Source organism: Parasteatoda tepidariorum, chromosome 3, assembly GCF_982258835.1.
Source record: "Parasteatoda tepidariorum strain Cologne lab strain chromosome 3, Ptep-v5.0, whole genome shotgun sequence".
In the NCBI taxonomy this organism is placed as follows: domain Eukaryota; kingdom Metazoa; phylum Arthropoda; class Arachnida; order Araneae; family Theridiidae; genus Parasteatoda; species Parasteatoda tepidariorum.
In genome coordinates this window covers 117,127,997-117,140,359 of record NC_141757.1, presented here as the reverse complement: position 1 = coordinate 117,140,359, position 12,363 = coordinate 117,127,997, and positions in this window count along the sequence as shown.

The following is a 12,363-nucleotide window of genomic DNA, read 5'->3' as shown; positions in this document are numbered from 1 at the left end:
TTTATATAGAATCCATGTGATTATTTTAACCAGCAGTACAAATATATCGTGGGAAATATTCCTCTTTAGAAATACTTAAGTTTATAATAAAGCATAAATTGAAAATGCACTTTAAAAATTGTCGTAATGAATTAAACATTACTTGCTTTACAAAGTCTAACCTCCCATAAAAAATGCTTGATTTGTTTTCGTTAGAATTTGAAAGAACATTTCTTTATCTTGATCGAAGTATAGTACTTTCCGTTCTGAAGGGAAGGTGAAAACTTTCGTCGATAAAAACAATATAAAAAAAAACTAAAGTGGTTTGAATCATTATTTTAGCTGTCAAAGGCTACTTTAACTAATGCATTTTCAATATTTTTTTTCATAGTAATGAAACGCTTTACAATTTTTTATGTTGTCTCCCAGTTTTGAATTGATCAAGAATATACTAAAAATATTCCTTTTCGATTATTTATGCGTAATGCTGGGAATAAATCGAAATATGTTCATGTATTATTTTTGACTGAAATGACAAAATGCTCAACATATCATTTTTTTAATCCGAATTTTAATATTTATATATATATATATATATATATATATATATATATATATATATATATATATATATATATATATATATATATATATAATAACAGGGCTACATCCCTGTTATCATTGCTGTATTCATCTTTAATAATGCAGTCAAAAGCCATAATAAGTTATCAAAAGGTTTATTAAAAGTTAGGGGCTGGTGGTTATAACAGTTCACATCCGCACTCCACAAGGGAGGGCTTGTGGACAAATTCCGGATAGTTCCGGCAGATGTTTACTGGAACACATTTTTCAGCAAGAGACATGCGAAAACCATCGGTCCCGCATTAAACACTACAGAGAAAGATGTAATTAGTTTCCAGTCGTGAATACCTTTGTAACTCTACGCATTATGGAAACTCATTTAATGCTTCCTAATATGGAAGTGAAAGAGGAACAAGATCGAAAAATATTTTCTGCTTTGAAATATAAATCTAATTATGATTCAATGGTATGTTTTCAGCCTTGATGTCCCAAAATAGAATTTCTACATCTATTCTTTACCAAAGACATTTTATGAAAACGAAAGAGTCTTATAGCTGTTATTAATACAAAAGTACTTATAATTTATATATATATATATATATATATATATATATATATATATATATATATATATATATATATATATATATATATATATATATATATATATATATATATATATATATATATATATATATATATATATATATATATATATATATATATATATATTATTATTATTACTAGTTTTATATGCATGCTAGATTATGTTTCTATATAGTTGAAAATAATTTTCCTTGCTATTCATTGCAAATTTTCTAAATTTTCCTTAATGATAAAATTGTTATTCAGACAATTATCCAGCACATATGGATGATCCACCAACTAGGATTCACCCATCAAAACTTATTTCCGTTCCCTACGGTAGATCACTCCCAACAAACAGTGGCCTTGAAATTTTTACTGATGGATCAAGGATGGAGGTTGCCGACTCCGCTACTGATACCACAGAATATAGAACTGGCTTCGGCATTGTTACTAAAATGCACGGTACTTTAATCGAGGCAACCTCCACCAGGATCTCAAACAATAGTAGTGTCTACATGGCAGAATTGGTGGCAATTAATAATGCTTTTCTCTGGCTCTCTAAAAAAGAATATCCAGACGCCACTATCTATACTGATTCGCTTTCCTCGCTGCAAGCCTTACAAAACCCAGTATCAAGCTCAAAAATTGTTGAAAACACTAAACAATTATGGCGATCCAATATACTCTGCAATTGGGTTAAAGCTCATATAGGTACTCAAGGCAACGAGGAGGCGGATCGAGCAGCTAAGAAAGCCACCGATCTCTGCCGGGTTGCCCTTGAGGTCCCAAGCTCCATCACCCAAATTAAAACTCAGGTTAAATTATATAGCATGAAGCGCTGGGGGCTGGAATGGCGGAGTTCCGAGAAAGGGAGACAGACATTCAAATTTTTTAAAGACCCGAAATTAAATAGACTACAAGCAAACTTCTATCTCAATCAATTTTTAACAGGCCACGGAGTGTTTGGAGAACACCAATATAAATTATTCCACAAAACTCCAGAATGCAATTACTGTGGTGAATATCAATCTATTGATCACTTGTTAATAAATTGTTCTCAATTCCAGACAATCCGGGGCAATAACTTTAATAATATTGGCCAACATCAATGCTATGCTAACCTGACTTGTAGAAATATCATAAAAAAGATTATTAAACAAACTTTAGAGGATGTATTGGGGGACGGTCTTTAATGTCTCGGAACTTGTTCCTTCCAGCCTGGGTGTCTCATTTTTTTTACTATGTCTTTTATAAACTATTCTTCTTTTACTTGCTCCAATTTTATTGTTATTTACTTTTGTACTATTTAATTGGTTTTAATAGTAATGCTTTTAATTGTTTTACAATATTGTTCTCTTGTAATTTTTGCACGTTTATCTTTTAAATTGCTCTTTTAAATTATTCTTTTAATTGACACTTTTAATATACTGCTGTTTTAATGTTTAGCACCTTACATGATTTTAGCTGTTCTACGCCCGCCATGTTCATGGGCTGTTGCCATGTCTGATGTGTATTTTATGTAATTTATGTTTCTACTGTTCTCTGGATATTTTTTTCTTTTTTTGGATTTTAATAAACATTTACCCGTATGCCCTAAATAAGGGCGGGTCGGGGTAAATTCTTCCATTCAGACAATTATCATACAATTATTTGAAGAAATAATATTTCTTGTTAAAAAATTTTGCATCAAAGAATATTTTTTGGAAATTTAAAGCAAAAAATTATTAATATGCCTGTTTAGATAGTGTTAGTGAATATTTTTGAATTGATTTTGGCCATCTATCTTTTTTTTGAAAGTAGCACTATTCTCAACCCTATGTTGAAATGTAAGTGGTTAAAAATAATGTAAAAGAATAAACTTGTTCTTTTTAGAAAGGCTATTTTTATCGTAGCATATTAATTCCACAATTCGAATAGTTTTTAAGAATCATTAAACAATTTATAGATACATCGTCTATGTATTAACAGAAAAAAACTATTCTTCTGCACTTATGTTTCTGCTTTGTTCAACCATCCATTTACTTAAGTGAAACAAATCTTGTGGCGTGTAAAAATTTTATTTGTAGAAATTTTGTCATCTTCCTGCTAGTTTCATGTCATTTAATATTAATATAAAAAATATTATTGATAAAGTGTAATTCTGCTACTACACGAGTAAAGAAAAATGTGCACTTAACAATTCGATTTGAATTGCAAAATAGTTTGTTGCATGAATTACTAATAAATACATCGTCTATGTATTAACAAAAAAAAACTATTCTTCTGCACTTATGTTTCTGCTTTGTTCAACCATCCATTTACTAAAGTGGAACGAACCTTCGGGGCATGTTATTTTCCCCAAGAAACAAAAATTGATTGGGTGGCATGTTACTAGTGAAGGAGTGTTAGACATAGAGTAAGAGAAACAAGTCAGGTGATTAGTGCGAAAGTCATAGAACTTGAATAATTGTTCCCCAATGGATAGAAAGAGGTTAAAGCGTTACGCCTTCCTGTGGTCAGCATCGTTACTTATTTCTAATAGTTCCCTACAATCTTCTACCAGACAACTTTTGTTTAATCTAGGATCGAATTTTTAACTTTGTGAAATGAAAGGGTAGAGTGGAATTGATTGCCGCCCACTTTTACAGTTTAAGAATAGTTTTTAGGCTTGGCTTCAGACTAAATAAAATTAGATAAGAGAAGAAATAACTTGATTTGGAGTTAGGTTGTAAAAGTTGTGTTTTTTTTAATTAATTACTTTGAAGTACTACATAAAGTTTTAATTATAAAAATACTATTGTCATAATTGTCATCAGATAAACAAATATAAAATTTATTACTTATCTGTCTTATGAGAAAATGCTCTATCTTCTTTCAAGGAAAATTTTATTAAAAAATTACTATCATTGCAAATTGTTTTTAAAGAATTTACATTTGAGGAAAATATATTTTAATATTCTGTTATTCTGGGAAAATGTGTAAAAATAATCTGATTTTCTGAAAAATGTATTTAAAGAATTTGGTTTGTTTGAAAGTATATTTGAATTATATTTTTTCTTAGAAATGTATTTAAAGAATTTACTTCTAAGTTAAAATGTATTTAAATAATCTTAGTTTATGGTAAAAGGTATTTAAACTATATAATTTTTAATATAACTTCGTGAAAAATTATTTATATGAATGTATTAAAATGATCCGTTTTCATTTAAAATAAGTAAAAATAAACTGCTTTTCTCCGAAGTGTGTTTGAAGAAAAATCTACTCTTTTGAAACAATAAAGTAGTTATAGAATCTTCATTTATGAAATAATGTAATCAAGGAAACTGTGGTCTAAGGAAAAAACCATTGAATGAGTACATAAGAATGCTATTTCTATACACACATTCATAATACTAGTTGACATTCTTGCGTTCTAGTATATTTATATAAATGCGATTTTTCATGCGATAAAATATTAAAAAATTGCATCATTTTCTTAATAAACTTAACGTAATATAATTTTAAATTTGCAAATAATTGCCAGAATTGAGGAACAAATAAATTGTTTCAGGAAATAAAGTTAAATATATAACAAATCAACTATTAATACCATGAATATTTTATCCCCTGTACGAAAACGTTTTTCCTTTTATTAATTTGGTAATCAAGCTAACATTTAAGTTTATGCTAGGATTGAGTTACACTAAAACGAATGTAGGATATAGAAACTAAAAGTAAAATAGAAAATATCTCAACAAAGAATTTGACGCTAAAAAAGCCAGTTAATATTAACGATAAAATATAGAGCCATAAGAATCTTTAGAGCTCGGAAAAATTTAAGCTATATTTTTGATTAATTTACTATTTTATTATAAGTGAAAATTTTGGACTTGTCAAAAATATATCTAATTTTATTCAGAATTAATAGATAAATAAATAACTGCAAAACTTAAATTTGACTTTTTGATGCATTTGTATGGTTTTTGTAGAACTAATGTTATTAGTAAGCTAAAATAAAATAAAAGTATAAAGTAAAATGTCATGCTTTTATTTTTATAAATATTACTAATTTTAGAGTTAAGGAAATATATATTATATATATTGCTGGTATCTGTAAAAAAAACTGTTTCAGCTTTAAAAAAACTGTCTCAAAATATCTCATTAAAGCAAGTAATCCTAAAAAAAAGTAATGAATATTTGAGATAAAAAAAAACTAAGTTGCCAGATATCTCTCATGGCTAAATTAAGGAAAAAAAATACTTACATAAGCTACTATTTTTTTATTCAATGTATCAAACTGATGAGTGATGAAAGTGAAAAACTTCCTTTGATAAGAAAAAAAAAACTTCTTCAAGTTGAAGATGGAATTAAGAAAAAGGCATATCATAGCGTTTAACTGAATATACTACTAATTTATTTAGATTAATTGCACTTTCCAGCGTCAGATGTTACAGTAAAAAGACTAATTAGCAATTTGTTAATTTTTTTCTAGCTTTATAAATTTATGGCATTTATCCTAAAAGATATTTCTCTTCTAATTCTTTTCCTTTTTATCTTTTATTCCTCGCGTTATCTTAATTTCTGTTTGAAATGCAAATTTGCAACTAATTATTGCAAAGCGGTTTTTTATGCAACCTGGTATTCATAGTTAATGCTACATGATTAAGACAGCTAATTATGATTGGTCTTTTTTGCAGTGCATTGTAGGACCATTGTTATGTTTTTATTTCACACAGGAACGATAGGAAGGAAAATTTCCAGGCAAAATTGATAAAACGTATTAATAATTAAATTATTTCTGGTCACTAAAATAATTCAATGCATTACAATTAAATTGTTCAGCACATTTAAATTTAATTACGGAATAATTTTATACTCAATTTATAATTTATAATAAATTTAATATTATTATATATTTTAAATTTTTCGTAATTGATATTTTCGTTTCATGATTTTTTTTTTAAATTTCAAATTTATTCAATTTTAAAATCTTTATGGAGCTACTGTTTCAAAAGTTGTATATTACTCATATATATATGTGACTCGAATACTAACATTTTTAGCAAGGAAAAAACTTTTTTTAAATAATAATTTTTTAAAACAAAATTTGCTTCCATTTTTAAAATTTGCTACTTACGTGTTTACTAAATATATTTTTTTATAAAATTTTCCGAAATTTAAATATTTTAATACAAACTTAGTTGTATCTGGCACATTTTGAATCTCAAAGGTATATTAAACGACAGCAAAACACCAGCATTTGATAGCTAATGTAAGGCATTTTTGAATGGAAAGTTTCCTTAAAATGCACGGAAACCTCTAAAAGGGAAGATTCTATTTTCATATTACTTTTTATTGGTATGTATGTCTATTGCATCCTCCATTTCATTTATATTAATAATTCTGAATATTTAAATTTTATTATATTATTGATTCTTATACTGAAATTAAGGGAATTGAATTATGAATGTGTTAATAATATAATTGCAGAACTATGATAATTATTTTAGATAAAATTTATGCATATTTTTTAACAAAATATTGGATGTAATTTTCTCTCTCTCAAAAGCATATTATCTGATTATTTAAATCGAGCAATATAAGTAACTAATTATTTGCTTAGCATATTTATATCTACATCCTTAATCTTTGTGACTTTTTAATCAAGCGAAAATTTCAAAAAAGATTTAAAGTTCCTTTTGAAAAAATAAAAGTTTCAAATAGATAAATGCTAGTAGATTTATTCTTTAATCTGACTGTATTAAAATTATTTCTAAAATTAAATTACTTATAAATATTTATCATACATTTTATGAGGAGGGCATATAATGATATGCGATATATTATGCAAAATAATCCGAGCCAACGTTTGATACAAAAATTGGAAAATAGGAGCTAATTTGGTTAGAAAATTGTCAAAGAACTACTGTAAGACGCATTTTTAATCTTTTAAGATGATTTTTTTACTAAATTTGTCATTTTTTGTGAAAAAAATTTAAATATAATCGAAGTATATTATTATTCATTATTATGTGATATATAGTTCAAACTTTTTCGAATGACTATTTATTTCCTAAATTAAAAATGAATGCATAAATCATATATAGTTTTGTTATATCTATGCCAAGGCAAAACCATGCTTTAGAATGCATTGCATTAGAACATTTTATCGCAGTTTATGTATCGTATAAAAATGGAAAAGGTAACAAAGTAGGTTCCCTTGAGGCAATACAGTGATAAGCCGCATTTTTTTCTCAAGGGAAATTTTTTACATTAAACTATTTCTCAATATTTTCCTTTAAAAGCTATTTTACAGTTTTTTTTGGAATTTCCACAAGATAACAATAAAGTATATTTCAAAATTTTACTCTCTTAATGCACTAGAAAAAAACGTATGATCGAAGCTTTCTGAGTATATTAAAATTTTACCATGTTTCTCTTCCTATGAGAGCACCAAAAAGCGGGAAATTTTTACAGAGGAGCTTTGATGACATTTGGTAAAGTAAACAATAAAATATGTTATTATTATCATGCTGTTTGGTAGTAAATGAGAAAAAATTTGGTAATTTTAGCAAAGAAGTCAATAATTTTAGCAGTAGCTACCTCTATTATTTTAGATGACGCAAAAATGTTCTGTTTGATAAACCCTATTTTATTCAATAAACACTTATTACCTTTGTTTTACGTAGGTCAGTTGCTTTCATATCTACTAATATTTAATACTAGTACAACGGAGTGGGTCATTTTCATCCAAAATCGTTTTTGTTATCGTTTTTCTCAGAAAGCTATAAACGATACTGGATGAAAACTTTTGATTTTAACTAATTATGCGTATATCACTAAATGTAGGAATATTATAAGCCTTACTTAAATGAAAATTTAGCTTCTGACACTTATACTTAAAACCACGGCGTTGGGTCATTCTGACTCAGTTCCTAAAAGTATGTGTTGCATTTTAATAATGAATGAGAAATATTTCTTTCTCCTACTTATTTTCGCTTTTTGTTGCTTAGAAGTTCTCTAAATCATGATGTCAGCACTACAAATGAATAATTTTGGGTATTGATAAGAAAATTCATTCATGAAGTATGAATCATTCATAGCTTTTAATTGGAGACATAACTTTCAACCTGCTGCTTTTCCTTTGTTGAATGAAGCTGATGAGTTGCTCTGAGAAAGCAGAATAGTGTTAGTTACTGATTAGAGAGGTGATTAGACATGAGAACACGTGATTTTTACTTTTCCAAATCCTCCCAATTAGCAGACGGAAGGCAGTGATGTGAACTTGCGCATTTGAAATTTTTCTATTGAGCAAACATGTCTCGGAATAAAAATGACCATAAACTTACATTTAGTGAGGTGCTTGAATATTTTCAACAGCTACCAGAAAAAACTCGGGAAACGAGGAAAATTGTTTTCATGATTAGCGATGAGGAATATGCGATTCCGAACGAAGAGTCTTCCTCATCAGATAAGGAAAATGATGAACTCTCTTTTTCAGCTACCGACTCATCAACTAGCAAGACAAAGAAAAATATTTCAAATAAAGGAAGAAAAGTCGAAAAAAAATTCTTATAATGTCGTAGTAAACTATTTAGTTTCCAATGATGGAACTCGTTTGGAAACTGTAACACCTGGCATTGGTAATCAAGGTAAATTGGGTGGACACAATGTTTTTAGGATTATGCCTGGCCCAAGTCCTTACGCCAAATGAGATGTTGACAAAAGTCTATTTTTAGATGAACTAACTTTTTAGATGATTATCAAAACTATTTTTAGATGAATATATAATTCGCCATATCAAAAATTGGCACAGAGAAAGCTCACCATCGACTTAGGAATAACTACTGGTCAACAATTTTAGAAAAAAAATTATGCCTTTATTGCAATTTAATACAATCGAGGTATATATGGTGCGAGAAGTCTCGAGCTTTTTTCGCTACTGCCATTTCCTTAGGTTCCTCCCTTTTTTCGTGATACAATGGCAAAAATTCAGAGAAATTATGAGATTTTTGAGATTTGATAAAAAAAAAAATAAAAAAAAAACGACAAGATCTGATTGTCTTCAAACTGATAAGTTCACTCTTATTTCCGAAGTGTGGAGAAAATTATTGAAAGCTTTATTCTTTGTTATTAGCCTGGACCTTACATAACTGCTGATGAACAGCTCTTCCCGACTAAAGTCAAATGTCGCTTTATCCGGTATATGCCACATTAATTTTTTATCAAGTTTTGGCATGCTGCTGATGTCGATAGCAAATATATTCTAAACATTATTTCATATTTTACTGTTGGATTCTAACCCCTTACACTGCAAAAAGAAAGTTTTTCTCACGGAATTTTCCCGTACATTTGACAGTATAAGGCTGTTTTGTTTACAAAACTTCTTTATACTGTCCTTATTTTTCACCCTAATCATAACCTAACCTAATCATAACGGTCAGTTCAAATTCTAGTTTTTGCCTTGTAGTTTTGTGTAATAAGACTTGCTTAGTATATACTTGCTCTTACATTTCAGCAATTTTTTAATGGTTTTGAACATAGCATAAAAAAACTGGGATACGACATTAATTGTCAAATTGATATCCTTCCTAATTATTATTTGTCTTTAGATATAATTGTTTTGCAAGTTAAGCTATCAGACATTTTTATGAAGCCGGGTTAAGCGTTTTTACACTTAAATATGATTGCAATAAGTAAGATTTTTAAGATTAAAACAATTTAAGATTTTTTCTTCATAACAGAGCATTTGAGCTACCGTGGCTCAAGAGACAGAGAGCTCCCCTCTTAATAGGGTATCCAATATTTGAATCCCAGAGTTGACTGTTCATACAAATTCTATTCTCAGTGAGCACTGATTAGAAATCTGACATTGTTATTTTATACTGTTTTTTTTTGTTGTTAAAATAACGGATTTTACTTGATAAAATAATGGAGATTGCTTCTTTAAGCAACAGAACTAATCAGCTTAAAAAGAGGAGTCAATTTCTTAATAAAAGCGCTTATCTAAGAAATATAAAGTTTTATACTGGCACACAAGCTGGCAGATTTTTTTCCATAATTTAATCTAAAGCAAGGAAAATTGAGATCATAGTTGCACAGATAACATCCATACATCAAAAAAAAAACTTTTTTAATAATAAAAAATTCCTTATAGCATTATTTTTTCCCTTAAATTCGGAAAAAACTTTCTTTTTGTATTCTTTCGATTTTATTTATTTATTATTTCCGTAAATTGAAACAGATTTAAAATTCTATGAATGATTTAAATTTTGTTGAGAAATTTCCATTTTTCAAAATGACTAAATTAATGAATTTTAATAACTTAAAAAAATGTTTGAAAAATTTGCAAAATGAACTTGAGTTATTGAAATAAAAAATGAAAAATAAACTCGTCAGTTTAAGACAATGCAAATATTTGACATGTAATAAAATAACGTAACATAGTTTTTAATTCAAATATTTTTCAAATTCTAACAAAAGTAAATAAACCATCTAAGAATGTTTCTAAACTTAAATGAATTTATTCGTGTACATCTAGGAAAATTCAATTGATTCCAAGTCATAATTCATAAAGTTTGCGAGAAACGTAATACTTGTCTTACACCTCATTAAAGTTGAAACTTTTAAGCCGCTTAGCATTCCTTCTCTTTTATTCGTGTATTAAAAGTTAGACGGATGTTTCGTATCTCATATTTCTTGTTAATAAGAATTTCAATCATCTCACACTTTATTCACTTTCTCACAAAGATTTCAAAGAAGAAAACATTAAATATGATCTTTTAAATGAGGCATGAAGTCCAATGGAACAGTTTCTACAAATCTTTCACATTCAAATTAAAAATTTTATTCCGAGTTTTGGAAATTAATTGGATATCCAATTTAATATTGCATTTTCTTAAATCTCGCATATTTTTTGCACCAGAGGTTTTGTCTGAAATTTTGACAAATGGTTTTAAAAGTTGCATCTTCTTTTGAGAATTGGAATAATACCTGTCGAGATGTAATGATGGAGATACATTTAAATTTATAGAAATGACAAAAGAAAGTGAAATATTACTACTAATTGGAGTTTTTGAAAAGAAAAATGATAGAGCTTGTTTTCTCTTTTTGAAAAACGTTGAAAATAGATCTGTGAGTAATTCTATTTCGCAAGATTCTTCATTTATTTGTTTCATCTTACTTTGTGATATGCTGTATAAAAATAAAAATTATGTACAAGGATTAAGTCAGATCGTTAATGTTTAAAAAACCAATGTGCTTGAGAAAGATAATATTTCAATATTTTTTTCTGGAATAAATATTGAAAAATTTATTCCAGAGCCGTGGCAGCTCAGAGGATATAGTGCATCGGCCTTCCAATGAGGTGAACCGTGTTCGAATAATTGCGATGGCTGATCTATACGAATTCCGCCCCTGGCTCGTACCGACCACTGTGCTGACGTAAAATATCCTTAATGGGTGATGGATCATGAGTTGAAGTCCCTTTGCCGTCAGACTAGCATGGGGAGGTATTCGTGATTTTTATCTCCATGTAACTCAAATGTATCTCCATGTATCTCCATGTAACTCCATGTAATCCTTATCTTCTGGATCGGGTTCAGAATTACATGGCCACGGAATTGAACATTAGTAGTCATTAACCCGAAATTGGGTCGGCTATTCAACACCGGTTATAAAATGAAGATGAAATAATTATTTCTAAAAAAATAATCTTTGTAATTACAATATAATAATAATCTTAAACAGTTGATCCTAAATTTGCTATTGATCGTTTTAGTATCTCATTCCTTCCTGATATTCGGTTATCTTATAATTCAACTTAATTTCTATTTGCACCCCTTACTTTCGGACTCACATTGATGTTTCTCTTTCGTTTTAATAACATGATCAAGCTTTGACACTATGTAAGACTCTTGTTTACAGAACCACAATTATAGAATGACTTTCTTTCTCTCTCTCTCTTTTTTTTTTACTTTGTTTGTACTTTGCTCAAGCTTTTTATATTTATTCAAATCTAGAAAGTATATGCTAACTTTGCAGTATTTTGAAATGGTAAGAAAAGCAGAATGGTATGAAAATATAATGCTTAAGGATTATTCAATTGTATGGAAACTATAATATTCAAATTTTCAAAATGAATGCTGTTTCTTTATTCTATTAATTTATCTTATCGTAAAGATCTGTGATGTACAGTCCGCAAAAAAAAAAAGATATCACCCTGAATAACTTTCGTTCTAATGATCCGATTTTCAC